Source organism: Entelurus aequoreus, linkage group LG06 (genome assembly GCF_033978785.1).
Source record: "Entelurus aequoreus isolate RoL-2023_Sb linkage group LG06, RoL_Eaeq_v1.1, whole genome shotgun sequence".
Lineage (NCBI taxonomy): Eukaryota > Metazoa > Chordata > Actinopteri > Syngnathiformes > Syngnathidae > Entelurus > Entelurus aequoreus.
In genome coordinates, this window is record NC_084736.1 from 18,724,287 (window position 1) to 18,751,489 (window position 27,203).

Here is a 27,203-nt window from a genome sequence, read left to right on the forward strand (position 1 = left end):
TAGTATTATAGTATATAGTTTGGATTAGCGTTGTCCCAAAACCAATATTTTGGTACCGGTACCGGTACCAAAATGTATTTAGGTACTTTCTAAATAAAGGGGACCACAAAAAATGTAATTATTGGCTTTACTTTAACAAAAAATCCTAGGGTACATAAAACATATGTTTCTTATTGCAAGTTTGTCCTTAAATAAAATAGTAAACATACAAGACAACTTGTCTTTTAGTAGTAAGTAAACAAACAAAGGCTCCTAATTTAGCTGCTGACATATGCAGTAACATATTGTGTCATTTATCATTCTATTATAATGTCAACATTATTAAGGACAAGTGGTAGAAAATTAATTATTAATCTACTTGTTCATTTACTGTTAATATCTGCTTACTTTCTCTCTTAACATGTTCTGTCTACACTTCTGTTAAAATTTAATAATCACTTATTCTTCTGTTGTTTGGTACTTTACATTAGTTTTGGATGATACCACAAATTTGGTACCAGTACTTTTCAGAGGCGGTATAGTACCGAATATGATTCATTAGTATCACGGTACTATACTAATACCATACAACCCTAGTTTGGATTAAAATAAATAAGACAGCGACCAAACAACGGTATTTTAATCTGTGAAACACGCCGCCAACGAGTCCTTACTGGCGATTTGAACACGTCTAATATTACACCTGCTCTAGTTAAGTTGTCGATAGAGGGAGGAAGGGGGTTCAATCTTTGATTCCACAGCGATGTTGATCATCGAATCAGATTCCTCCATATAGAATTGTCAAATATTCTAAGACAGTGCTTCTTAACCATGCTGACAGGCTGCGAGCGCCCCCTAGAGGACTGCCAAAAAAAAAAAAATCTGTTTCTCAGCTATAGTCAGTATGGGCACATTGCACTTTTCCACCACTTGTGGCAGTAATGGCAATATCAAACAAACAGAAAAAGTCTGGGGTAAGAGTCATAGAAGTTTAAGCGCAAAAAATATGACAAAAGATGTGAAGCTGTATTTTCATGTGTACTTTAAGTTTATCTGCAGTTTATTTAAGAAACATATTTAATATTATTTATTGTTAATTTAGTTGATTTTAGCACTACATAATTGTATGTACATGTACAAAACCAGTGAAGTTGGCATGTTGTGTAATTCGTAAATAAAAACAGAATACAATGATTTGCAAATCCTTTTCAACTTATATTCAATTGAATAGACTGCAAAGACAAGATATTTAATGTTCAAACTGAGAAACTTTTTTTAATTTTTAAATAATCATTAACTTAGAATTTAATGGCAGCAACACATTGCAAAAAAGTACCATTCAGCATCAATAATGCCTTCACAGATGTGTAAGTTACCCATGTCTTGGGCACTAATACACCCCCATACCATCACAGATGCTGGCTTTTCAACTTTGCGCCTAAAACTATCCGGATGGTTCTTTTCCTCTTTGTTCCGGAGGACACGACGTCCACAGTTTCCAAAAACAATTTCCACTGTGCATCAGTCCATCTTGGATGAGCTCGGGCCCAGCGAAGCCGGCGGCGTTTCTGGGTGTTGTTGATAAATGGCTTTCGCTTTGCAAAGTAGAGTTTTAACTTGCACTTACAGATGTAGCGACCAACTGTAGTTACTGACAGTGGTTTTCTGAAGTGTTCCTGAGCCCATGTGGGGATATCCTTTACACACTGATGTCGCTTTTTGATGCAGTATCGCCTGAGGGATCGAAGGTCCGTAATTTCATCGCTTACGTGCAGTGATTTCTCCAGATTCTTTGAACCTTTTGATGATATTACAGACCCTAGATCAGGGGTGGGCAATTAATTTTTACCGGGGAACGCATGAGCAACCCGAGCACTGCTGGAGGGCCACATCGACAATATTTCAATTAAATTTTGCTCAATATTATTTTTGATATATACCGTAAGATAAATAATAATAATAATAATAGTAATACTTCAACATAGTGTGTGTAACAGCATTCCATGACTAATATAAATAAATTAACATTAATAATAAATGACAGTAAAATAAGCACACGTATGACTGAGGAGTCATAGTGTAACTTTGTGTGGTGTTTGAGTTGTCCGACTTTTTGTGTGGCCGTAAACGCACCAGTGGTTTAGTGGTATGCGTGTTGGTGACAGATGACAAGTTGGTTTTGGCCTGGTTTGTACGGCAGAAAATGACTAGTTTTTCGAGATAGAATTGTTTTACTCATGTTTTTGGTGTGGTTATGTCCGAATATAAACAGTTTTGCTCAATAAAGTGATCGATATAATTCCTGTCCTCGAAGCATCTCGATAGACGTTACAATAATTGAACGGTGTTCAATTGAACGGTGTTGACGAACACCATTAGGGCCGCTTGTTGTCACTGTCACTCAAAGTTGCATTGCAAAATTACATAGAATAAATATGTTTATTTTGTTTAGAATTCAGATGGGATTTGATTTGGTGCGCGGCATATATTTGCTGTGCGCAGCGGACGCTTGAGCAGTGCGCAATTGCGCAGGCGCGCACCTTAGAGGGAACGTTGCTTGGCAGTCCATGTCTTGTTGGAAACACGCCATTCCTCATCAACTTTTCTCTTTTTAGCGTCTCGGGTGTAAACCGCGCATCACTCGTCGCTGCATGTGCACCTTCACTCGCAGGTTACACACACGGACATACGCCCATAAATAATACTTTTCAAAATAAAAGCAGCACAGTTGTATTGCGCGCACGACATAGATGTTTTTTCAACTTTATTTTGTAATTTGTGATTGCAGCTGTTCACATTCACTGTCCACACGGAAGTAATACAAATAACGATTTTCAAAACAAAAGCAGCACCATTGTATTGCACACTCGACATAGATACCTTTTTAAATTTATTTTGTAATTTATAATTGGCCTCACGCGGGCCCGACAGGGACGCACAAAGGGCCGGATGCGGCCCGCGGGCCGCAGAATGCCCAGGTCTGCCCTAGATGGTGAAATCCCTAAATTCCCTGCAATAGCTTGTTGAGAAATGTTGTTCTTAAACTGTTCGAAAAATTTGCTCACACATTTGTTGACAAAGTGGTGACCCTCGCCCCATCCTTGTTTGTTAATGACTGAGCATTTCATCGAAGCTGCTTTTATACACAATCATGGCACCCACCTGTTCCCAATGAGCCTGTTCACCTGTGGGATGTTCCAAATAAGTGTTTGATGAGCATTCCTCAACTTTATCAGTCTTTTTTGCCACTTGTGCCAGCTTCTTTGAAACATGTTGCAGGCATCACATTCCAAAAAATAACAAAAGTTTCTCAGTTCGAACGTTAAATATCTTGTCTTTGCAGTCTATTCAATTGAATGTAGGTTGAAAAGGATTTGCAGATCATTGTATTCTGTTTTTATTTACCATTTACACAACGTGCCAACTTCACTGCTTTTGGGGTTTGTATTTTTTGTCCCTTCTTATGCAGTATATTTTGTTAGTACTTATTGTTCTAATCAGCCTGACCTAAGCCTAGGGGGAATGTGTCCAATTAATATTATTTGGGATTAACACATGCTTTCATGGCATTTGACAAGGTTGTTCACTAAGTAGGTTAAATATACATTTTCGAATATGATTAAAATCCAGAGTAGGATTACAAATTGTGACATTAACAGTGGTAATATTTGAGTGGGCCCATGGCTCCACTACTACTGTGGTTAGACCCCGAGGTCAAACCGTTTAAGACACGCTTAATTGGCTTCTTTTTACACTTGTGTGAATTTCACTATTAGGGTTCAAAAATGATGATCTCCCTTTAAAGCTTTTATGACACGTTGACCCTGGAGAAAAGGAAATATGGTTGCATTATATCACTGGATGCTGGGAGGAAACGGCGTGCCATCCATATTTTATAATGCTTTGTAGAATGCTGAATAAACACAAAAGTGCTTTATTGCGTGGATGGAATATTTCAGAGGTTGACCTTTTGGACCCGACTTTGTGCCCGTCGTGACTGTAAAGTTTTTCATGATCTCCGTGGCTAGGGAGGCAATTCATTCTACTTTTAGACGGCGGGGCTGGGAATTGGAAAAGGGCAGAAGGTGATGGCGCTGGCAGAAAAAGACAGGAAAAGAAAAGAAAACAGTGATGACTATTAACAGCATTTTCAGCCTCCAAGGCTAACTAGCTCCCATGAGACCTAAAATCCCGCGCAGAGTTGCAGTTGTAGCGTCAGTGGCACCCTGGGCGAGTCCACACCAGGGCTGGGCAATAAAACAATATCAATATGTATCTCGATTAAAAAATGTGTTCTATAAAATGTTCTTGTGGAGGGGGGCGTGGTCCGCGGGCCTGCCGCGGATCGGGGTGTGCAAGGACCGGCCTCGAAGCACAGCCGGCAGGTGATTGGATTACCCAGCTGCGGCTGATCATCCAATCACCTGCCATGCTTATTAGCAGCAGCCGAGACGAGACAAGTCAGGTGGAGTTGGAGTTTGAGCTAGAGCAGCCGAAAGACTGAAAAGTTGATGAAAAAGAGTGCTGACAGTGCGCACAATAAAACATTGTTGCACCAGTCTACCGGGCTCACGAGAGGATCTTTGTGGCCAGAAGAACCCACAGGAGGGCAAGTTCCACAGTTCTTTTTTTTTTCTTCTTAGTCAGAAGAAAGGTTGGTTGCATGATCAAAGGCACTCGTTCTCTGGTAACCGTAGCAACGTAGGAAGTGATCACTGATCAGTGGGAGTGACACGCTAACAGCCAATCAGGTAACAGTATCAACTATCAGGTTTGGTGGCGCCATCTTGTTGTCTGGCGGCTGATTGGTTGCACGGAGTGAGAAAAAAAAGTAAAAATGAGTGCTGCAGAAGAGCAAATAATTTGAGGATGAACAGAAAAAGTGTGGCAGTTTTTTGTTTGTTTTTAAAACGGTGTAGTCAGACCAATGTGGTATGTAAATGATGCGAGGCGCTCGTCCCCACCAAGACCGGTAATACCACACCATCTTAGCTGCGCTCACCCTTTAGAGCACAGCTGTAACTTCCTGGCACTAAACCTACAGAAAATAGCTCTTCCCAGGTGTCTCTTTGTTTACATTTTCACACTTTGCAATATTTTGTTACATTTTATTAAACATATCTTACATATTCCTTTTTTTTTTTTTTTTGCACCGTCATTTTAAGATCTTATTGTTAAGTATTTAATGTAATTTTAAAAATTTTGTTTTTAGTGGTCTACATTGCTTTTTGCCCCATTTTAGAGCGTGCGCCAAGAACGCACTACCGACCTGATAAGTCCGAAGAGAAAGAGTAGATACAGTATTATCTGCTCACATGTGCAACCTGGTGGTTGTGTGAGCACACTGCAGCTGGATAGTCCCACTCCTTAATGCTTCAGTCACACACAGGATTCTCACAGGAATGAGGCAAAACTACAGCCTTACCTACTGTAAGTTGTTTGAGTGTTGACATTTCCTTTCAGCCTCCAGGAGATTATAATCAGAGGAAGGTTACATTTGAAATAAAAATGTGTATATTTCATATATTTTTCTCCTGGTCCTTATTTTCCATAGGTCAGGGGTCAGCAACCCAAAACATTGAAAGAGCCATATTGGACCAAAAATACAAAAAACAAATCTGTTTGGAGCCGTAAAAAATGAAAAGTCTTATATAAGTCTTACAATGAAGGAAACACATGATGTAAGTCTATATTAGCTATAATAGCCTACTATCAAAATGACTATGTGTCGCAGGCTGAAGCAAATCTTCGTTGACAGAAATGTTGAAATGTAATATTTATTCTACACATTTTTACAACATTAGAAAACATTAGTAAATCAGAGGCTATTTAGAAGGTGAGATAACTCCTGGAAATTACTGGCTTTTAATGGCCAAATGTATAGATGTGTGTGTCCAACTTAAAGGAAACGGCAGGCTGTCTTCTTCTAAAGGATTTATTACAATCTTTGGCAAGCTAGGTCATGTTTGCTGTGGTCTGGAACAATATGGCACACAAACGACTATTTGGAATGCAGCCAATATTACATACAGATAATATGTCATGAGACATGCAAATATAAATTATATACAAAGAGGATAAAAGTAAAGGATATTACCCACAAACGAGGCATAATTATGCATTATGTACATACAGCTAGTCTAAATGGCATGTTAGCACTGATTAGCTTGCAGTCATGCACTGACCAAATATGCCTGATTAGCACTCCAACAAGTCAATAACATCAACAAAGCACACCTTTGTGCATACATGCACAGTATAAAACTTTTGGTGGACGAAATGAGACAAGAAGGAGTGGAAGATTTTACACGTAAACAAACTGTTGCGTCACAGTCCACACTACAGTGAGTTCAAGAACCGCCAAAATTAGTAGGAAAAAACGATGTTCACCAAATACTCTCATCAGTGAAGCATACATACAAACATATTAAACAGTGGGCTTTCCAACAATTGGGAAGGTCTGTGTCATGTTTGTCCTCAAACAAAAAACATTGCTAAAACAAAACAAATATTTTTTTCTAGAGATGTCCGATAATATCGGCAGGCCGATATTATCGGACATCTCTAGAAAAAAATATTTGTAATAATATTTGTAATAACAGAAATTATCGGTATCGGTTTCAAAAAGTAAAATTAATGACTTTTTAAAACTCGCTCGCTGTACTGCTCAGTACTGCTGTACTGAGCAGTACATATCCGGTAAAACACGGACGTAGGGCATACTTGCCAACCCTCCCGATTTTCCCGGGAGACTCCCGAATTTCAGTGCCACCCCCAAAAAAAATCTCCCGGGGCAACCATTCTTCCGAATTCTCTCGATTTCCACCCGGACAACAATATTGGGGGCGTGCCTTAAAGGCACTGCCTTTAGCGTCCTCTACAACCTGTCGTCACGTCCGCTTTTTCTCCATACAAACAGCGTGCCAGCCCTGTCACATAATATATGCGGCTTTTACACACACATAAGTGAATGCAAGGCATACTTGATCAACAGCCATACAGGTCACACTGAGGGTGGCCGTATAAACAACTTTAACACTGTTACAAATATGCGCCACACTGTGAACCCACACCAAACAAGCATGACAAACACATTTCGGGAGAACATCCGCACCGTAACACAACATAAACACAACAAAACAAATACACAGAACCCCTTGCAGCACTAACTCTTCCGGGACGCTACAATATACACCCCCCACTACCACCAAACAATATCTGAATATCGGAAAGCGGCAAAAAAGCCATTATCGGACATCTCAAATTTTTTCCCATCTTTTTCCATTTTAATCCTTTTTTAAAAATGCTCCAGGGAGCCACTAGGGCGGCGCTAAAGAGCTCGAGAGCCGCATGCTGCTGACCTCCGCCATAGGTCATGAAAAAATATCCATAATCATCGATATGGATTGATATAAAACACTTGTATCGTGATAGTTGTCAGCCGTATCACGCAACACATAGCTCAACATTTACTACTACTTGTATCTTTTCTCTGTCATGATCTTTGGTCTAGATCATGTTTTGTTTAGTTAGTTTTGGACTCCATAGTTCCTGTTTTTGTGCACCCTTGTTTGTTTGGTTTCCATGACTACTCAATAATTTCACCTGCCTCATGCACGCACCTGTTCTAATCAGTAGATTATTATTTAAGCCTGTCGTTGTCAGTTAGTCGGGCTGGCGACATTCTGTCAGGACGTGGAGTTTTTCGCAGCTTACTGCGAGATTTGTTCTCCCGGGATGCAATCGGACTAGACCGGACATGGCTTCAAAGGTAGGAACATTTTTAATTATGACTCTCAAAGTACTACAAAACAAAAGGCGCTCACAAGGCGAAGGCACGAACTTGGCGCAGGGAACAAAACTAACACTTTAACGTAAACTATGAACATAAAACAAACAACACTTACTTGTGGCTTGAAAAGAGCAGCATGAACTATGACATGAGCAGAGCATGATAGTTTCATGCTCTGTACATATTCTTTTCATTTTGTTTGATTTATGTTCATAGTTTACGTTAAAGTGTTAATTTTGTTCCCTGCGCCAAGTTCGTGCCTTCGCCTTGTGAGCGTCTTTTGTTTTGTAGAACTTTGAGAGTCATAATTAAAAATGTTCCTACCTACGGTCTAGTCCAGGGGACGGCAACCCAAAATGTTGAAAGAGCCATATTGGACCAAAAATACAAAAACAAATCTGTCTGGAGCCGCAACAAATTACAAGCCATATTATATACAGATAGTGTGTCATGAGATATACGTTTAATTAAGAGGACTTGAAGAAAACTAAATGAGCTCAAATATAGCTACAAATTAGGCATAATGATGCAATATGTACATACAGCTTGCCTAAATAGCATGTTAGCATCGATTAGCTTGCAGTCATGCAGTGACCAAATAGGCCTGATTAGCACTCCACACAAGTCAATAACATCAACAAAACTCACCTTTGAGCATTCATGCACAACGTTAAAAGTTTGGTGGACAAAATGAGACAGAAAAAGAAGTGGCATAAAACAGGTCCTAGAAAGTCGGAGAAAGTTATACATGTAAACAAACTACGGTGAGTTCAAGGACCGCCAAAATTAGTAGGACAAAACGGCACTCGCCAAATACTCGAATCTGTGAAGCATGTTTAATACAAACAGTGTGCTTTATAACAATTAGGGAGGTTTGTGTCATGTTTGTCCTCCTACAGAAACCATATCAACACAAAATTATTATTTTTCCCCCTCATCTTTTTCCATTTTTCATACATTTTTTATTATTTTTTTCATTTTACTTGTATTTATTTTTTTATAATGAATTTATTAATCAATCAACAAAACAATACACAACAATACCACAATAATGCAATCCAATTCCAAAACCAAACCCGTCCCAGCAACATTAAGAACAACAATAAACAGAGCAATTGAGAGCAATTGAGGACACACAAACATGACACGGAACAATCCAAATGTAGTGAAACAAAAATGAACATTATCGACAACAGCATCAATATTAGTAACAATTTCAAAATAGCAGTGATTAAAAATCCCTCATTGATATTATCATTAAAAACATTAATAAAAAATAATAAAAAAATTAGAAATTAACCATAGTGTCATATCATCACATCTCATAAGCTTGACAACACACTGTGTCCAATATTTTCCACAAAGATATAATAAGTCATATTTTGGTTCATTTAATAGTTGAAACAAATTTAAATAATTGATCCCATATTCCAATATATGACTCATTATTATCTAAACTAAATGCAGTTTGTTCTACTGATATCCTCTCCATAGCTTGTGTGTACCAGTCAGTATGAGTTGGACTATCAACAGCTATCCATTTTTTAAATATTACCCTTTTTGTTATTATGCATATTGAAAGAAAAGCATTTTTACTCTTTGATGACACGTTACTAAATTGATGGAGATCCTCAAGAATACATTTTTGAAAAAGCACCAGAGAGCCACTAGGGCGGCGCTAAAGAGCCGCAGGTTGCCGACCCCCGGTCTAGTCCGATGGCATCCCGGGAGAACAAATCTCGCAGTAAGCATCGAAAAACTCCACGTCCTGACATTCTCCCCACTGTCCTTAAACGCACCATCCAAGACAAGCTGAAACTTCTGCACAACTTCATGAATTTACAAATATTTTTTCCCCCTCATCTTGGCGGCGGCTCATCCGTAGAGAATGCCGCCCTGTTAAACTGCCCATGTGACCTTTATCTAACGCACCAACGAGCGAGCTCATCATGTTGCAAGTTTATGCAAATGTCTTGCAGCTTTATGAAATATTGAAGGATTCTTGTGTCTGGTAGCAGAGCAGGAGGAACCTCCTCCTAATTAGCGGCAATCACGGCGCCCTCGCTCAGTGTGTCGACTGTGCGAGAGTATCTGCATACATCTGCAAGTGGAATGCGGCGAACGTGAGCAGTTTAACGAGGCGCTGTTAGAGGGTCGGTGTTTGGGAGGCTGGCGGTGTGGACGCTCATCAAACCACTACAACCTGGCGCCGTAACCGCTCTGGGGTCCGACTTGGCCACCGTGACAGCGCCGTGCCTGATTAGCCGCCGCCGCCGGCTGTGGAGGTTTCCGTGGCGAGCGCACGACGAGTGGAAATTAGAGACATTTCCAAAAAATTGAGCAGCAACTAATACGGAGTAAAAAAAAAAAAAGGAGGGGGCAAAGGTCGTTAATATGCGAGCGAGCGCGGCGAATGACTAATCCCCCTGTAATGAAATATTAATACAAGGCCTGCTGTTAATAGTGCGGTAATAGTGTGCGTGTGTTGTGTTACATTCTGACAAAATCCCTTTCATTAGCCAGCGAGACTTGCAGGCTGGCATCAACTGTCGTTAAAAGGAATAATCCCGGCCCACTGACAGCGCTTAAAGACTTGCTGGCAGTTTGGCGGCGCTCCAGGAGCATCCTGTAACACATTGCCGTCCTTTGTAGCCCCGCCTCCATCTTACTCTCTGCAACAACACTCGCCACTAAGTTGTCCCACCGGCCACTGACGCCTGAATGCAACACCTGCGACCAACTAATGAGCAGTGCAGCATAATGTCACTTCTTATGTTATTATTAAATGAATATGTTACTTATTATGTTAACATCACATACACTATATTGCCAAAAGTATTTGGCCACCTGCCTTTACTCACATAGGAACTTGAAGTGTCATCCCATTCCTAACCCATTGGGTTCAATATGATGTCACTCCACCTTTTGCAGCTATTACAGCTTCAACTCTTCTGGGAAGGCTGTCCACAAGGTTGCAGAGTGTGTTTATAAGGAATTTCTTCGGTGAGGTCACACACTGATGTTGGTCAAAAAGGCCTGGCTCTCAGTCTCCGTTCTAATTCATCCCAAAGGTGTTCTATGGGGTTCAGGTCAGGACTCTGTGCAGGCCAGTCAAGTTCATCCACACCAGACTCTGTCATCCATGTGTTTATGGACCTTGCTTTGTGCACTGATGCACAGTCATGTTGGAAGAGGAAGGGGCCCGCTCCAAACTGTTCCCACAAGGTTGGGAGCATGGAATTGTCCAAAATGTTTTGGTATCCTGGAGCATTCAAAGTTCCTTTCACTGGAACTAAGGGGCCAAGCCCAACTCCTGAAAAACAACCCCACACCATCATTCCTCCTCCACCAAAGTTCACACTCGGCACAATACAGTCCGAAATGTAGCGTTTTCCTGGCAACCTCCAAACCCAGACTCGTCCATCAGATCGCCAGATGGAAAAGCGTGACTCGTCACTCAAGAGAAGGCGTCTCCACTGCTCTGGAGTCCAGTGGCGACGTGCTTTACACCAGTGTTCCCCAACCATACCGGTCCGTGGACCGATTGGTGGCCGCACAAGAAATAAAAAAAATACAAAATTAGAAAAAAAAAATGTTTTTTTTTGTTTTTTTTTTATTAAAGGCCTACTGAAATGAATTTTTTTTATTTAAACGGGGATAGCAGATCTATTCTATGTGTCATACTTGATCATTTCGCGATATTGCCATATTTTTGCTGAAAGGATTTAGTATAGAACAACGACGATAAAGATTGCAACTTTTGGTATCTGATAAAAAAAAGGCTTGCACCTACCGGAAGTAGCGTGACGTAGTCAGTTGAACATATACGCAAAGTTCCCTATTGTTTACAATGATGGCCGCATGAAGTGAGAGAGATTCGGACCGAGAAAGCGACAATTTCCCCATTAATTTGAGCGAGGATGAAAGATTTGTGGATGAGTAAAGTGCAAGTGAAGGACTAGTGGGGAGTTGAAGCTATTCAGATAGGGAAGATGCTGTGAGAGCCGAGGGTGACCTGATATTCAGCTGGGAATGACTACAACAGTAAATAAACACAAGACATATATATATACTCTATTAGCCACAACACAACCAGGCTTATATTTAATATGCCACAAATTAATCCTGCATAAAAACACCTGCGTGTTTGTTATGCTAGCTCCTAGCTCCTCTGCTAGCTCCTAGCTCCATAGAACACGCCAATACAATTCAAACACCTGATCAACACACACAATCACTCAGCCCAAAAGACAGTTTACCTAACCCAAGGTTCATAAAGCTTATATATTTTTAAAAAGTTACGTACGTGACGCGCACATACGGTCAAGTTATCGAATGTTTAGCAGCCAAGGCTGCATACTCACGGTACCTGATATTCAGCTGGGAATGACTACAACAGTAAATAAACACAAGACATATATATACTCTATTAGCCACAACACAACCAGGCTTATATTTAATATGCCACAAATTAATCCTGCATAATAACACCTGCGTGTTTGTTATGCTAGCTCCTAGCTCCTCTGCTAGCTCCTAGCTCCATAGAACACGCCAATACAATTCAAACACCTGATCAACACACACAATCACTCAGCCCAAAAGACCGTTCACCTAACCCAAGGTTCATAAAGCTTATATATTTTTAAAAAGTTACGTACGTGACGCGCACGTACGGTACGGTACGTGTTATGCTAGCTCCTAGCTCCTCTGCTAGCTCCTAGCTCCATAGAACACGCCAATACAATTCAAACACATGATCAACACACACAATCACTCAGCCCAAAAGACCGTTCACCTAACCCAAGGTTCATAAAGCTTATATATTTAAAAAAAGTTACGTACATACGCAAAAAAAAGCCAAAGCTGCATACTCACAGTAGCACGTCTGCGTCTTTGTCATCCAAATCAAAGTAATCCTGGTAAGAGTCTGTGTTGTCCCAGTTCTCTACAGGCGTCTGTGTATCCAAATCAAAAGTCCTCCTGGTTAGAGTCTCTGTTATCCGAGTTCTTCCATCTTGACTGCATCTTTCGGGAATGTAAACAAAGAAGCGCCGGCTGTGTACTGTTGTGGCTGACTACGTTCGAAAAATACGTCCATTTCGCACCGACAACTTTCTTCTTTGCTTGCTTGGCTTCCTTCTCCATAATGCAATGAACATGATTGAAACAGATTCACGAACACAGATGTCCAGAATACTGTGGAATTATGAAATGAAAACAGAGCTTTTTCGTATCGGCTTCAATGTGGAAGGCATACCCGTGTTCGCCGGGCTACGTCACGCGCATACGTCATCCGCAGAGGCGTTTCGAACCGGAAGTTTAGCGGCAAATTTAAAATGTCACTTTATAAGTTAACCCGGCCGTATTGGCATGTGTTATAATGTTAAGATTTCATCATTGATATATAAACTATCAGACTGCGTGGTCGGTAGTAGTGGGTTTCAGTAGGCCTTTAAATCAACATAAAAAACACAATATATACGTTATATATCAATATAGATCAATACAGTCTGCAGGGTTACACTCCGTAAGCACACATGATTGTATTTCTTTATGACAAAAAATAAATAAATTAATTAAAAAAATAAATAAATACCAAACATCCCAACCCCCCCCCCCCCCCCCCCCCCCACCCGCCCCCATCTCCCCCCCAGGGCCGTGGGACAAGTTTTCAAGCGTTGACCGGTCCGCAGCTACAAAAAGTTTGGGGACCACCACTGCTTTGCACCACTGCAACCCACGCTTTGCATTGGACTTGGTGATGTATGGTTTAGATGCAGATGCTCGGCCATGGAAACACATTCCATGAAGCTCTCTGCGTACTGTACGTGGGCTAATTGGAAGGTCACATGAATTTTGGAGCTCTGTATGAACTGACTGTGCAGAAAGTCGGTGACCTCTTTGCACTATTCGCTTCAGCATCCGCTGACCCCTCTCTGTCAATTTACGTGGCCTACCGCTTTGTGGCTGAGTTGCTGTTGTTCCCAAACTCTTTCATTTTCTTATAACAAAGCCGACAGTTGACTTTGGAATATTTAGAAGCGAGGACTTTTCACGACCGGATTTGTTGCACAGGTGGCATCCTATGACAGTTCCATGCTGGAAATCACTGAGCTCCTGAGAGCGGCCCATTCTTTGACACCTGATTCTGATCATTTGGATGGGTGGCCAAATAATTTTGGCAATATAGTGTATGTTACCTATTACGATATTATTCATTTTGTTAATATATTATCACTTATTATGTTACTTATTATGTTATCGTCACTTATGTTACTTATTATTAACAATATGACAATTTTATATCATGGTATCACCAACATGATCACGGTTATTATTATTATCCCGTTATTGTTGAATGTGCTCAAAAAGTACTTATACACTCACTGAAATCCTGGGACCCATGTTTTTTTTTTTTTTTTAGAACTAAAATTAATAGAAACACTATTTTGCTTGTTTTGTCTTTCTCATGCTTCACTGATGGTGTTTTAGTATTGTTTTATCTGTTTTAATGGCTAAACATTTGTTTAAACATCGGTTTGCACTATGGTGCTTGAAAAGTGCATAACAAAGAAAATCTATTATTATGATTATTTATTTTTTCTGGCGGACGTTGTGGTGTCCTACTGTGTTCAATGGTCCTTAAACGTGCCATAAAAATTCCAATGTCTCGTATTCCTTTGAGTATAGCTTGTAGGTTCAATGTACACAATTGAATATCGTAGTTTTTCAGACAGTAACGTGTTTGAATTGGTTGTCTCGTAATGGATTAAGATGTTAATGTCTCTTGTTTTCATGTCAGCATTTAAGCTAGTGAGCTAGTGCCAGTCAGTACGTGAGTTTAACCAAATTCAGTTATCATTAAGGGTCTTGCTACTATTTTAAATGAAAACGTCAGAAGTTTCACTGTGGTTATCAATACTGTTTATCGTTACATACCTAACTGTTATGTTATCATCACTTAATATGATGTATATTGTATTGTTATAATTTGTGACTTTCTGTGTTATCATTTATCCCAGCAGGCACAAGACATTAAACAACGTTGAGCAACTCAAACTTTACGTTGGAACAACAGGTCTTTTGACGTTTAATCAATGTTGGGTTCTGACATTGAGTTGACCATTGAATTTTGGTCGTTTACCAACCGATATTCTACAACATAAACACAACGTTGAAACAACATGCGTTTTGACAACGTTTATTCAATGTCAGGATGTTGATTTGACCTTTGAAATTTGGTCATTTTCCAACCAACTACACGGAACCAACGTTAGACATCAACGTTGTCTAAATTTACAAATACAACTATTTTGCAACGTTGTTTCAAAGTCAGTTTTAAAGGACATGTACGCATAATCAATGTTGTATCAATGTCTTGTGCCTGCTGGGATGTTACTTATGTTATCACTTATGTTACTTACTGGGTAATTATCGCTAGCGGATATCATAACAATCTTATTGTTATTAATAATTATGTTACTTATTATGTTATCAGCACTTCTGATACTTATTATGCTGTTGTAATTTGTATTTTTTATGTTATCACTTATGTTACTTACAGAGTTATAATTACTAATTGTGTTATCATCACTTATGCTACTTACATTACTATCACTTATTAAATTACATATGTTACTAATTGTGTTATAACTTATTTTATGATGAGGTGGCGACTTGTCCAGGGTGTACCCCGCCTTCCGCCCGACTGTAGCTGAGATAGGCTACAGCGCCCCCCGCGACCCCGAAGAGAATAAGCGGTAGAAAATGGATGGATGGATGGCATTATGTTACTAAGTATGTCATAATTTATGTTACTTATGTTTTTATTACTTATCATACCCCCGCAATCCTGAGAGGGACAAGCAGTAGAAAATAGATGGCTTGAAAATGTATGTTATTATCACTTATTATGCTATTATCACATACTGTTACTTGTGTTATTCCTTATGTTACTTATATTATCATTTATACTTATGTTATTATCACCTGTTACTTATTGTTTTATCATCACTTATGTTACATATTATGTTATCATGTGTTATGTTACTTATATCACTTTTGTTGTTAATTATGTTATCATCACTTATTATGCTATTATTTACTATCAATACTTATATTATCCTTATGTTAATTATTATGGTATCACTTCTGCTATTATCACTAATTGTTACTTATCATTTTATCATCACTTTTTATGTTGCGTATTATACTATCCCGCATTATGTTACTTTTAATATCACTAATGTCGTTTATTATGTCATCGCTTATGCTATTATTGCACATTGTTACATATGTTATTACCTATTATGTTAATACCTATTACCTATTTTATTATCACTTATGCTAAACATTATTTTATCACATATTATTATACTATATATAGCAGATTACTTATTTTAATATTATCACTTAAGTTATTTATTATGTTATCACTTTTATTATTGCTATTATTGCACAATGTGACTTATGTTAGTATGTTACTTATTTTATCATCACATATGTTACTTTTTATAACATCACTTATGTTTTTTATTATGTTATCACTTGTGATATAAGGCATTGTTACTTATGTTATTATCACTTGTTACTCATGCTATAATTAGGTATTGTTACTATGTTAACATCACTTATGTTATCTCATATGTTAATTATGCTACAATTATGTATTGTTCAAATATTTTACACTTTAACTATGGAACTGACTATGACATACTCAATAAACAATACAATAATAACTGAAAGAGAACAATAACGTATTCCTCATACATTTAAGTACAATAATGCAATGGTGTCATCCAATATTGTAATTTTTCTACTTCTGAAAAGGTGATAACTGTGTTATCGGTGCTATTATTTTTATAACAAATAAACTACAGAGTGGCACTGTTATTAAACCCCTAAAGTCAGACTTGACTTTGAGCATGAATGGTTGAAAAACACGGCCGCCATCGAGTAATAGGTGCGTGACTTACCTAACTAATTGTCCATAGATCATTTGATTGATTATACAACTTGTATGATATCTGTATTACATTTATGCTGCCATGTTTTAGAACAACATTTTAATCCCAATAACAGGGGACACCACTAATGTCATGACTGTAGCTGAAGGAACAATTTGATTGGCGTTTCTCTACCTGGTGGTAAAGATATTGAATTGCAGTTTAATAGCCACTCCTGTTCATTTTAAAAGATATAACTATAGGTGACACACACATTACGGAGACCGTCAGAAGAGCACATGAAGGCTGTCAAGTCCACTAAGTGTGGACGTGTGTGAGGATGTATTTTTTAGCAGGAAGTCTGGCCTTGTGCGGCCATGAATTAAAGATCAACCTATTCCTCTGGCAGTAACTAACTAGAACAGATTGGCAATTTGCATTTTATTTGGACACCATCACCATCATTATTACCCTCGTCCTTCCTTGCGAGGTGAGACACGTCCAAGCTGGGCCTGCAGAAGTGAGGCGTGTCAACATGACGCAGGTGTGATGCCCGCTGTCATCGCTGGAACAGCTCGACCTTTTCTGGGATGGCCTCAATCAGGATAGTTAGGCCTTGGCGGAGGTCTGCACTCTCCTCAGTCACAAATATTACATTTCCCACCAATTCAATACTTGGATAACAATCATGTGCGGTGTTAGTTACATTACGAGTAGGGATGTCCGATAATATCGGACTACCGATATTATAGGCCGATAAATAATTTAAAATGTAATATCAGAAATGATCGGTATCGGTTTCAAAATTATCGGTATCGGTTTCACGGACGTAGGGAGAAGTGCAGAGCGCCAATTAACCTTGAAGGCACTGCCTTTGCGTGCCGGCCAAGTCACATAATATTTACGGCTTTTGACAGAGTTATTGTTGTCTAGCCGGTGTGTGATGAAGGCGTGGATAGCAGTCTCCAGGTCGCTCTGGGAGAGATAGGCCTTGGTCTTTGCTAGGGTTCTGAGATGGTAAAAGCTGGTACTAACCACTGAGCTGACCTGTTTGGTGAATTTGAAGGCACTATCAAAGATCACACCGAGATTTCTCTCGGAGGACCGGATGTTTACACCCAGAGGACCTAGAGCACTGACAAACGAGACTAGAGATGTATCGCCGAAGATGATGATCTCGGTCTTGCTCTCATTAAGGTTGAGGAAGTTAGCACTCATCCATGCTTTAAAGGCCTACTGAAATGATTTTTTTTAATTTAAACGGGAATAGCAGATCCATTCTATGTGTCATACTTGATCATTTCGTGATATTGCCATATTTTTGCTGAAAGGATTTAATAGAGAAAATCGACGATAAAGTTCGCAACTTTTGCTCGCTGATAAAAAAAAAAAGCCTTGCCTGTACCGGAAGTAGCGTGACGTCACAGGAGCTAGTATTCCTCACAATTCCCCATTGTTTACAATGGAGCGAGAGAGATTCGGACCGAGAAAGTGATGATTACCCCATTAATTTGAGCGAGGATGAAAGATTCGTAGATGAGGAACGTTACAGTGAAGGACTTGAGAGACAGCGATGGACGTATCTTTTTTCGCTCTGACCGTAACTTAGGTACAAGCTGGCTCATTGGATTCCACACTCTCCTTTTTTTATTGTGGATCACGGATTTGTATTTTAAACCACCTCGGATACTATATCCTCTTGAAAATGAGAGTCGAGAACGCAAAATGGACATTCAGTGCCTTTTATCTCCACGACAATACATCGGCGAAATGCTTTAGCTACGAGCTAACGTGATAGCATCGTGCTTTAACTGCATATAGAAACAAAAAAATAAAGGATAGAAGGAAGGATAGATAGAAAATCAACAATACTATTAAACCGTGGACATGTAAATACACGGTTAATGCTTTCCAGGCTGGCGAAGGTTAACAATGCTGTGCTAACGACGCCATTGAAGCTAACTTAGCAACTTAGCAACGGGACCTCACAGAGCTATGCTAAAAATATTAGCTCTCCACCTACGCCAGCCAGCCCTCATCTACTCATCAACACCCGTGCTCACCTGCGTTCCAGCGATCGGCAGAAGGACGAAGGACTTCACCCGATGCGTTTGGCGGCCCGGAGACGTAGGAAGTCAAGGTGAGGTCGCCGGCTAGCGCGGCTAGCGCGGATAGCGCTCCAACAAAGTCCTCCTGGTTGTGTTGCTGTAGGCCGCTGCTAATACACCGATCCCACCTGCAACTGTCTTCTTTGCAGCCTTCATTGTTCATTAAACAAATTGCAAAAGATGTCCAAAATACTGTGGAATTATGAAATGAAAACAGAGCTTTTTGTATAGGATTCTACGGGTACCATAACTTCCGTTACTCTGACTTCGTCACGCGCATACGTCATCATACCGCGACGTTTCAGCCGGATATTTCCCGGGAAGTTTTAAAAGTCACTTTATAAGTTAACCCGGCCGTATTGGCATGTGTTGCAATGTTAAGATTTCATCATTGATATATAAACTATCAGACTGCGTGGTCGGTAGTAGTGGGTTTCAGTAGGCCTTTAATGTCAGTCAGACAGTCAAGCAGTGGTTGAAGTGCGACCTGTCCTGTGGCCTTAAGAGGTAAATAGATCTGAACATCATCGGCATAACAGTGGACTGGGACATTGTGCTTGGCCAGGATTTCACCTAAAGGTAGTATGTACAGTAGGAAGAGTATGGGAACCAGGATTGACCCTTGAGGAACACCGCAGGTAAGGGGGGCCACCGAGGAGAGAAAGTCTCCTAGCTGCACAGAGAAACTCCGGTCAGTTAGGTAGGACTGAAACCAGCTTAGGGCTACACCTGAGATGCCCACGTACTGCTTCAGTCGTGACAGTAGAATCCTGTGATCCACTGTGTCGAAGGCAGCTGTGAGGTCCAGAAGCATCAGAATCACAGGACTACCAGAGTCAGCGGCCAGAAGCAGATCGTTTTGCACCCTCAGGAGTGCCGTTTCAGTGCTGTGAGATGTTTTGAAACCAGATTGGAATTTCTCGTGGATGTTATTTATAGCTAGAAAAGATTGTAACTGGACATACACTACTCTCTCAAGGATTTTGGACAGAAAGGGTAACTGAGAGATAGGCCTGAAGTTAGAAAGAAGAGAGGTGTCAAGATTTTTCTTTTTAATTAAATGCTTAAAAGCAGCCGGGACATATCCGGAGGAGAGGCAGGTGTTAATCAACCATAAAATAGTAGGGCCAACTGAATCAAGGACTTCTTTGAGAAGGCGAGAGGGGAGGCTATCTGATGGGCAATATGTGGGCCGCAGGTGTTTGACTGCGTCCGAGAGGGGGGAGAGGGAGATAGGCTCAAACTGCTCGAAAACAGCAAGCGGGGGAGGGGGAGGGAGAGGAGGAGCAGAGGTGTCAGATGGTCTGAGTGCAGAGATTTTGTCAATGAAGAAGTTTAAGAAACTTTCACAGAGGACAGGTGAGGGGACAACAGGTGACACATCACGGGGGTTGATGAGAGAATTTAAAACTTTAAAAAGAACTTGGGGTTTATGACTGTTACTGGAGATCAAGGTAGAAATATACTTTGTTTTCGATGCTTTTACGGCTCGCTGGTATTCGGACACGGAGTCCCGCAGGATCTGGAGGGAGACATGAAGCCTATCCTTCACCTACTTTCGCTCCGCACGCCTGCAAGCGCGTCTGAGAGCGCGCGTAGAGTTATTTAGCCATGGTGTTAGAAAAGCTTTGCCACGTTTGAATCTAAGGGGCGCAACAGAGTCTAAAATATCAGTGCAAGCCGAGGTAAACATAGAAAAAATCTCGTCAGCAGTAAAATCACAGTTTACACCCAGTGCACAGATTGAATGTCTATTGAAGGCAACTGAGTGTATGCTAGTGTCCCGCCACCACCCACAGACACACAGATAGTGGATGACTGACAAGAGTGTTCACTCTGTTTCTTTCATTTCACTATAGATACCTCAACATGTTCTGGGTGATGAGTTTTTCAGGAAATGTCAGAAATGGAATAAGTAAATGTTGTTTACATTTTGGTGCTGATCCGAGTGCACTGCAAAAAGTCAGTGTTCAAAAACAAGGGGAAAAAAATACAAAAATGAGGGGTATTTTATTTGAACTAAGCAAAATTATCTGCCAATAGAACAAGAAAATTTGGCTTGTCAAGACTTTCCAAAACAAGTAAAATTAGCTAACCTCAATGAACCCAAAAATGTTTAAAATAAGTATATTGTCACTAATAACAAGTGCACTTTTCTTGGTAGAAAAAAAAAGAGAAATTTTTGCTCATTATGTTGAAAAATATTCTTAAATTAAGTAAATGTTAGTGCCATTATCTTGACATAATGATATGCGCTTGGCATTAAAAACATTTTGAAACCAGCAAACTTATACTAAAAACAAATGTATTGTTCTTAATGGAAAGGCAACAAGGCAACCGCTTGGTACTCTCGGGGTCTCCTAGCCGCTCAGGCAAATCATATGGTCTAAAAATGCATTTTCCCATCGATGACATGACATCATCGCGCCAAGTACGTGCTCTTTCAGTCAATTAGCGCGCATATACACAGCCCGGGCCCCCGGCCAAAATTGTTTTAATTGTAATTTTGAAGAATTTATCTGAATGTGCATGAACTATTTATGTTCAAAATTGTTAGAAATGTCACATGTTAAATGTTGAAATATTAACTGTCAGTTTACTGTACTGTGCCAACTGTACTACTGTATGAGTACGTATTTTCTATTGTTTCATTGAAAATAAAACAGCAAAGTCCATCCGTTTTAATTATGAGACAAAATTGTGTCAAAGTCATGATTTTTTTTTTAATGCTTGAAAAAATAAATTATTACTTTAAAAAAGTAGTTTTATACTTGTGAGTGTTGATGACACAGCTTTGCAACAGTTTCAAGCATGTTTTACTCAATATAGGTCATCAAATCTCACCAACAAGCTGTAATATCTTACTGAGATTGTCAATACGAGGACCTTGGGGTGTTGTGTTTTCCCGGAATGCAACGGAAAGTTGGCGCGGGCAAGGCGTGAGGGTAAGGACATCTTTATTTTTAACTTTAAACTACAAAAGGGGTACAAAACTAAAGGCGCGCACAAAGGCGGAGAACAAACTTGGCTAATGAAAACAAATCTAGCACAAAGGCAAAAACTATGAACATAAAACTAAAGTCACTAACTGTGGCATTTAAAACAAAAACTTACTTGGCAGAGCAGGAATCTATGGCATGGAACACGTGATCAATGGAGTAACAGGGGTAGAAAGGATAATGTCACCAGGACGATCAACAGAAAAAGACAGGCTTAAATAACAGTGACATGATTAGTGACAGGTGTGCGAGTGTAAAACGTGAGACAGGTGCGTGACATGAGGACAGGTGAAAACTAATTGGTTGTCATGGTGACAAGGCAAGGGAGTGAAAGCAGGAACTGAAAAGTGTCCAAAAACCAAGCAGAACATAACTAAACAAAAACATGATCACACAGACATGACAGAGATCATTTAAGACCAAAACCCTTAAAACAAATAAAACTCTAACATAAAATCTGCTTAGTGAGAAGAATTATCTTATCTGACAGAAAATAAGCAAATATCACCCTTATTTGAGATATTTCATCTTACTTAGATTTCAGTTTTTGCAGTGTGGATTTTTACTGGGTAGGTCGGCTCGCCAAGTGCTTTTCTTGTAGTATGTGGTCCTCGGGGGGAACAGTTTGGACCCTCCTGTTGCAGTTTTGTGTTTGGGAACATTAAAGCAGAGTAAGTAAGTACAGTAAGATGTACTGTAGAGAATGAAGAAAAAAGCAGTGTCCTTCCAGCGCTGAGAGGGCGTAAAAAAGGTCAGCGTCATACGCCGACCTTCACTCTGAATGATAGCGCTGGCATTTAGACGGAGTTACGCCCACATCAATTTAGGATGCAACAATCCATCAGAGTGGGAAGGTGAGGGGACGGCGTGGCGCAGAGAACAAATCTAAGCCGTGAGATATTTTTAAGGCGCATGTAAGTACTCCGCGTCACTTCTCAATACCTTCTCTCTCGTCTGCAAATGTCACGCATGAGCGCCATGCTCGCAACAATATGTCTCCGCGTGACCTTTTAGCTTAGCTTTTCTAGATGACACAAACACAGACGTCGACATAACCGAAGGCGGTCGTGGACACAGCGGAAACCAAACCTTAACCAAGTGTTTTGTTTTGGCTTGTGTGTTGTTGGTCTGGACCCCGGGATGCAGAGACAGCAGCTGTAGCGCAGGTAAAAGAAACACCAAAAATGGGGAAGCAAATGGTAAATATAGCACTTTTCTACCTTCAAGCTACTCTTTGACACTAGGGATGTCCGATAATGGCTTTTTGCCGATATCCGATATTTCGATATTGTCCAACTCTTTAATTACCGATACCGATATATACAGTCGTGGAATTAACACATTATTATGCCTAATTTGGACAACCAGGTATGGTGAAGATAAGGTCCTTTTTTAAAAAATTAATAAAATAAGATAAATAAATTAAAAACATTTTCTTGAATAAAAAAGAAAGTAAAACAATATAAAAACAGTTACATAAAAAAACTAGTAATTAATGAAAATGAGTAAAATTAACTGTTAAAGGTTAGTACTATTAGTGGACCAGCAGCACGCACAATCATGTGTGCTTACGGACTGTATCCCTTGCAGACTGTATTGATATATATTGATATATAATGTAGGAACCAGAATATTAATAACAGAAAGAAACAACCCTTTTGTGTGAATGAGTGTAAATGGGGGAGGGAGGTTTTTTGGGTCGGTGCACTAATTGTAAGTGTATCTTGTGTTTTTTATGTTGATTTAATAAAAAAACCAAAAAAAAAAACGATACCGATAATAAAAAAAACCGACACCGATAATTTCCGATATTACATTTTAAAGCATTTATCGGCCGATAATATCGGCATCTCTATTTGACACTATTTCCACATTCACCCATTCACACACATATTCACACACTGATGGCGGGAGCTGCCATGCAAGGCCCTAACCACGACCCATCAGGAGCAAGGGTGAAGTGTCTTGCTCGAGGACCGTGACTAGGTTGGTAGAAGCTTGGGATCGAACCAGGAACCCTCAGGTTTCTGGCACAGCCACTCCCCCAACAGATTGTAGGTGTTATTTTGGTTTTTTTTTACCCTTCGCGTTCATATTTCGCTGTTTGTTGCATTTTTGTTGCGTTTCGCTTGATTATAAAATACGTTGATGGAGAGGGGGTGTGACGTTCATATGTTGTCAATATTCAGTGTTCAGATAATATCGGCCTGCCGATATTATCGGCCGATAAATGCTTTAAAATCTAATATCGGAAATTATCGGTATCGTTTCTTTTATTATCGGTATGTTTTTTTTATTTTTATTTTTTTATTAAATCAACATAAAAAACAAGATACACTTACAATTAGTGCACCAACCCAAAAAACCTCCCTCCCCCATTTACACTCATTTGCACAAAAGGGTTGTTTCTTTCTGTTATTAATATTCTGCCTCCTACATTGTATATAAATATATATCAATACAGTCTGCAAGGGATACAGTCCGTAAGCACACATGATGCTGGTCCACTAATAGTACTAACCTTTAACAGTTAATTTTACTCATTTTCATTAATTATTAGTTTCTATGTAACTGTTTTTATATTGTTTTTACTTTCTTTTTTATTCAAGAAAATGTTTTTAATTTATTTATCTTATTTTTTTATTTTATTTTTTTAAATGACCTGATCTTCACCATACCTGGTTGTCCAAATTAGGCATAATAATGTGTTAATTCCACGACTGTATATATCGGTATCGGTAATTAAGAGTTGGACAATATCGGAATATCAGATATCGGCAAAAAGCCATTATCGGACATCCCTAGTTCAGACGTAATCAGACATTATTGTGAGGTTTATTAATGTTCCTAAAAATAGATATAGACACATTTTGTTCTCTAAATTTGGCCGCCGAGTCAAAATAATTGCCCAGGCCTTTTCTACGGTGAATGTTTAGCTATTCCTCGTCCTGCAGGGATGATACTTGTAAGAAACTTACTTTATTTGTCACCGTGGAGGCGAGGATTAGTGATTTAGAAGTGGATAAAACACTGCGGACTGCTGAGCTAGGTAATGGCTAACAAGAATAAGAGCTCAGCATCACTTACAGAGCGGCGCTTCAGTGTTAATAGCTTGAACTTTGTTTGTTTTTAAGCCAAAATGCACCCATTCTCCCTTTTCTACCTCCACACTGTTTCTGCTTGTAAGTGCTCCGTGCGTGTGCTTTGCCTAAAATGCGCGTCTGCTCGTTTTACCAGCCATGTCATGACATGACATCATGTCCTGTGAAAAAAATAAAAATACCGGTATTTTTCAGAAGCAGTACCATATTTTTCGGACCATAGGGCGCACCGGATTATAAGGCGCATTGCCGATAAGTGGGTCTATTCAGGTCTATTTTCATACAAAAGGTGCACCGGATTATAAGGCACATTAAAGGGGTCATATTATGATTTTTTTTTTTTTTATATACATTTAAAACACTTCCTTGTGGTCTACATCAGTGGTCTCCAACCACTGGGCCGCGGACCGATTGGTACCGGGCCGCACAAGAAATAAAAATTTATTTTAATTTAATTAAATGAACATAAAAAACACAATATATACATTATATATCAATATAGATCAATACAGTCTGCAGGAATACAGTCCGTAAGCACACATGATTGTATTTCTTTATGAAAAAAATTAAATAAAATAACAATTAAACCCCCCGCCCCCCTGTCCGTGGGACAAATTTTCAAGGGTTGACCGGTCCGCAGCTACAAAAATACATGTAATGGTGGTTCGTTATGTACGTGGCTCCACTTCCGACAGCGTCTTCTCCCCGTCATCTTTGTTGTAGCGGTGTAGCGTGCAAGGACGGGAGTGGAAGAAGTGTCAAAAGATGGAGCTAACTGTTTAATGACATTCAGACTTTACTCCAATCAATAACGGAGCAGCATTACAGGAAATGTGTCCCCTGAAAAACCGTCTGACCGGAACTCTAATAACTAAAAGGTCCTTGGGTGAATAATGTAAACTCACTACACCGGTATGTTTTAGTGCTTTCATGGCGAGTTTACTGACATATAGAAGTAAGAACTTTGCACTACTTTATATTAGAAATGGCAACAGCGGAGGATGAATGTCACATAACAAGAAGATAGAGAAAAAGAAGAAGCTTATTGACTACGTAGTCGGGTAGTCGGACTACAACGGTGGACGCACGCACATTTTCAGGACTTATGCAGATGCCAAATACACATCAGCAGGTACCAGATGGTAAGAAACGTTGGTTGGGCATAATATTGCGAAACAAAACGTCAGATAATATGTCTGCTAATGGGTGCCATTTTGCGGTCTTTGTACACACACCATAGTAATACTCCTATGTTTAATGCTCTGACAATCCATCAAGCGGTGCGGCGTCATAGCTTACCAAAGTCGTACTAAAAACATTTTGACAGATTTTTGAGCGCCGTGTGTAATGTTCTATATTCTCAATGGAACATTTAAAGTTTTGGTGTTGTTTCCTGGCGTCATATTGCAGTCCACGCGTATCTCTTATGTGTGACTACCATATACTGGTCACACTTGTCGTTACACCATGTACCAAATAAAATAGCTTCAAGGTCGGTAAGCACAACCAGAATTATTCGGTACATTAGGCGCACCGAGTTATAAGGCGCACTGTCCATTTTTGAGAAAATTAAAGGATTTTAAGTACGCTTTATAGTCCGAAAAATACGGTATAATACTGTTTTTAATTCATCAGTACCACGGTACCTTATTAGTAGCGGTATACCGTACAACCCGAGGGGAAACACAGGAGTCCAGACCCGTCATGTGGGATGGTGACAACAGTGTTGTGTTTTATTATTATCCTGCCTTTCCCTTGTTGTGATGTCTGCACCTGTGTCTTCAGTTCATTAGTCCTCGGCGAGTGGCGGGCCTTGACGCACACCTGCTACTAATTAGCCCGCTAGTATTCAGGCTCGTCACTGACAGCTTGGCCTTGTCTCCTGAACTCCTCACGTTCACGCGCCTGCTTCACCTCGCCAGTCCTGGTACGATGTCGCTCCTTAGTCCTGAATTCCCTCATGTCAGAATAATTGTTTTTAAGTTATCGCAATACTGAAATGAGTTCACGGCGAGAAGTCAAAAGCTGTCTTTGAGCCTACCGAGAAGAAGGCTTGTAAAACTCCACTGTGTAGGGGGGGAAGCAACATGAAGGTGTTCTGTTTCTTTCATGTATTGTAATCAACAGAAATATATTGTTTTAGCCCAAGGACTACAACGCGGAGAGAAGGCAGGATCTGCCCAAGTTCCAGACACCTCTTTTTTGAACTCTTTTACGAACCTTTTTTTGAACTCTTTTATGACCTCTTTTGAACTCTTTTATGACCTCTTTTTGAACTC

At 39.8% G+C, this 27,203-nt stretch overlaps 1 protein-coding gene and 1 long non-coding RNA gene across 3 annotated transcripts in view; both read right to left on the minus strand.

Annotated features, from left to right (window-relative positions):
- asic2 (acid-sensing (proton-gated) ion channel 2) overlaps positions 1–27,203 on the minus strand; it is a 941,282-nt gene that overhangs the window by 329,962 nt on the left and 584,117 nt on the right. The window lies entirely within an intron of this gene.
- Positions 25,767–27,203, minus strand: part of LOC133651465 (uncharacterized) — a 2,311-nt gene continuing 874 nt past the window's right edge. The window contains exon 3 of the long non-coding RNA XR_009826416.1: positions 25,767–27,119. This is a non-coding gene — a long non-coding RNA (uncharacterized LOC133651465). The remainder of the gene's footprint in view (positions 27,120–27,203) is intronic.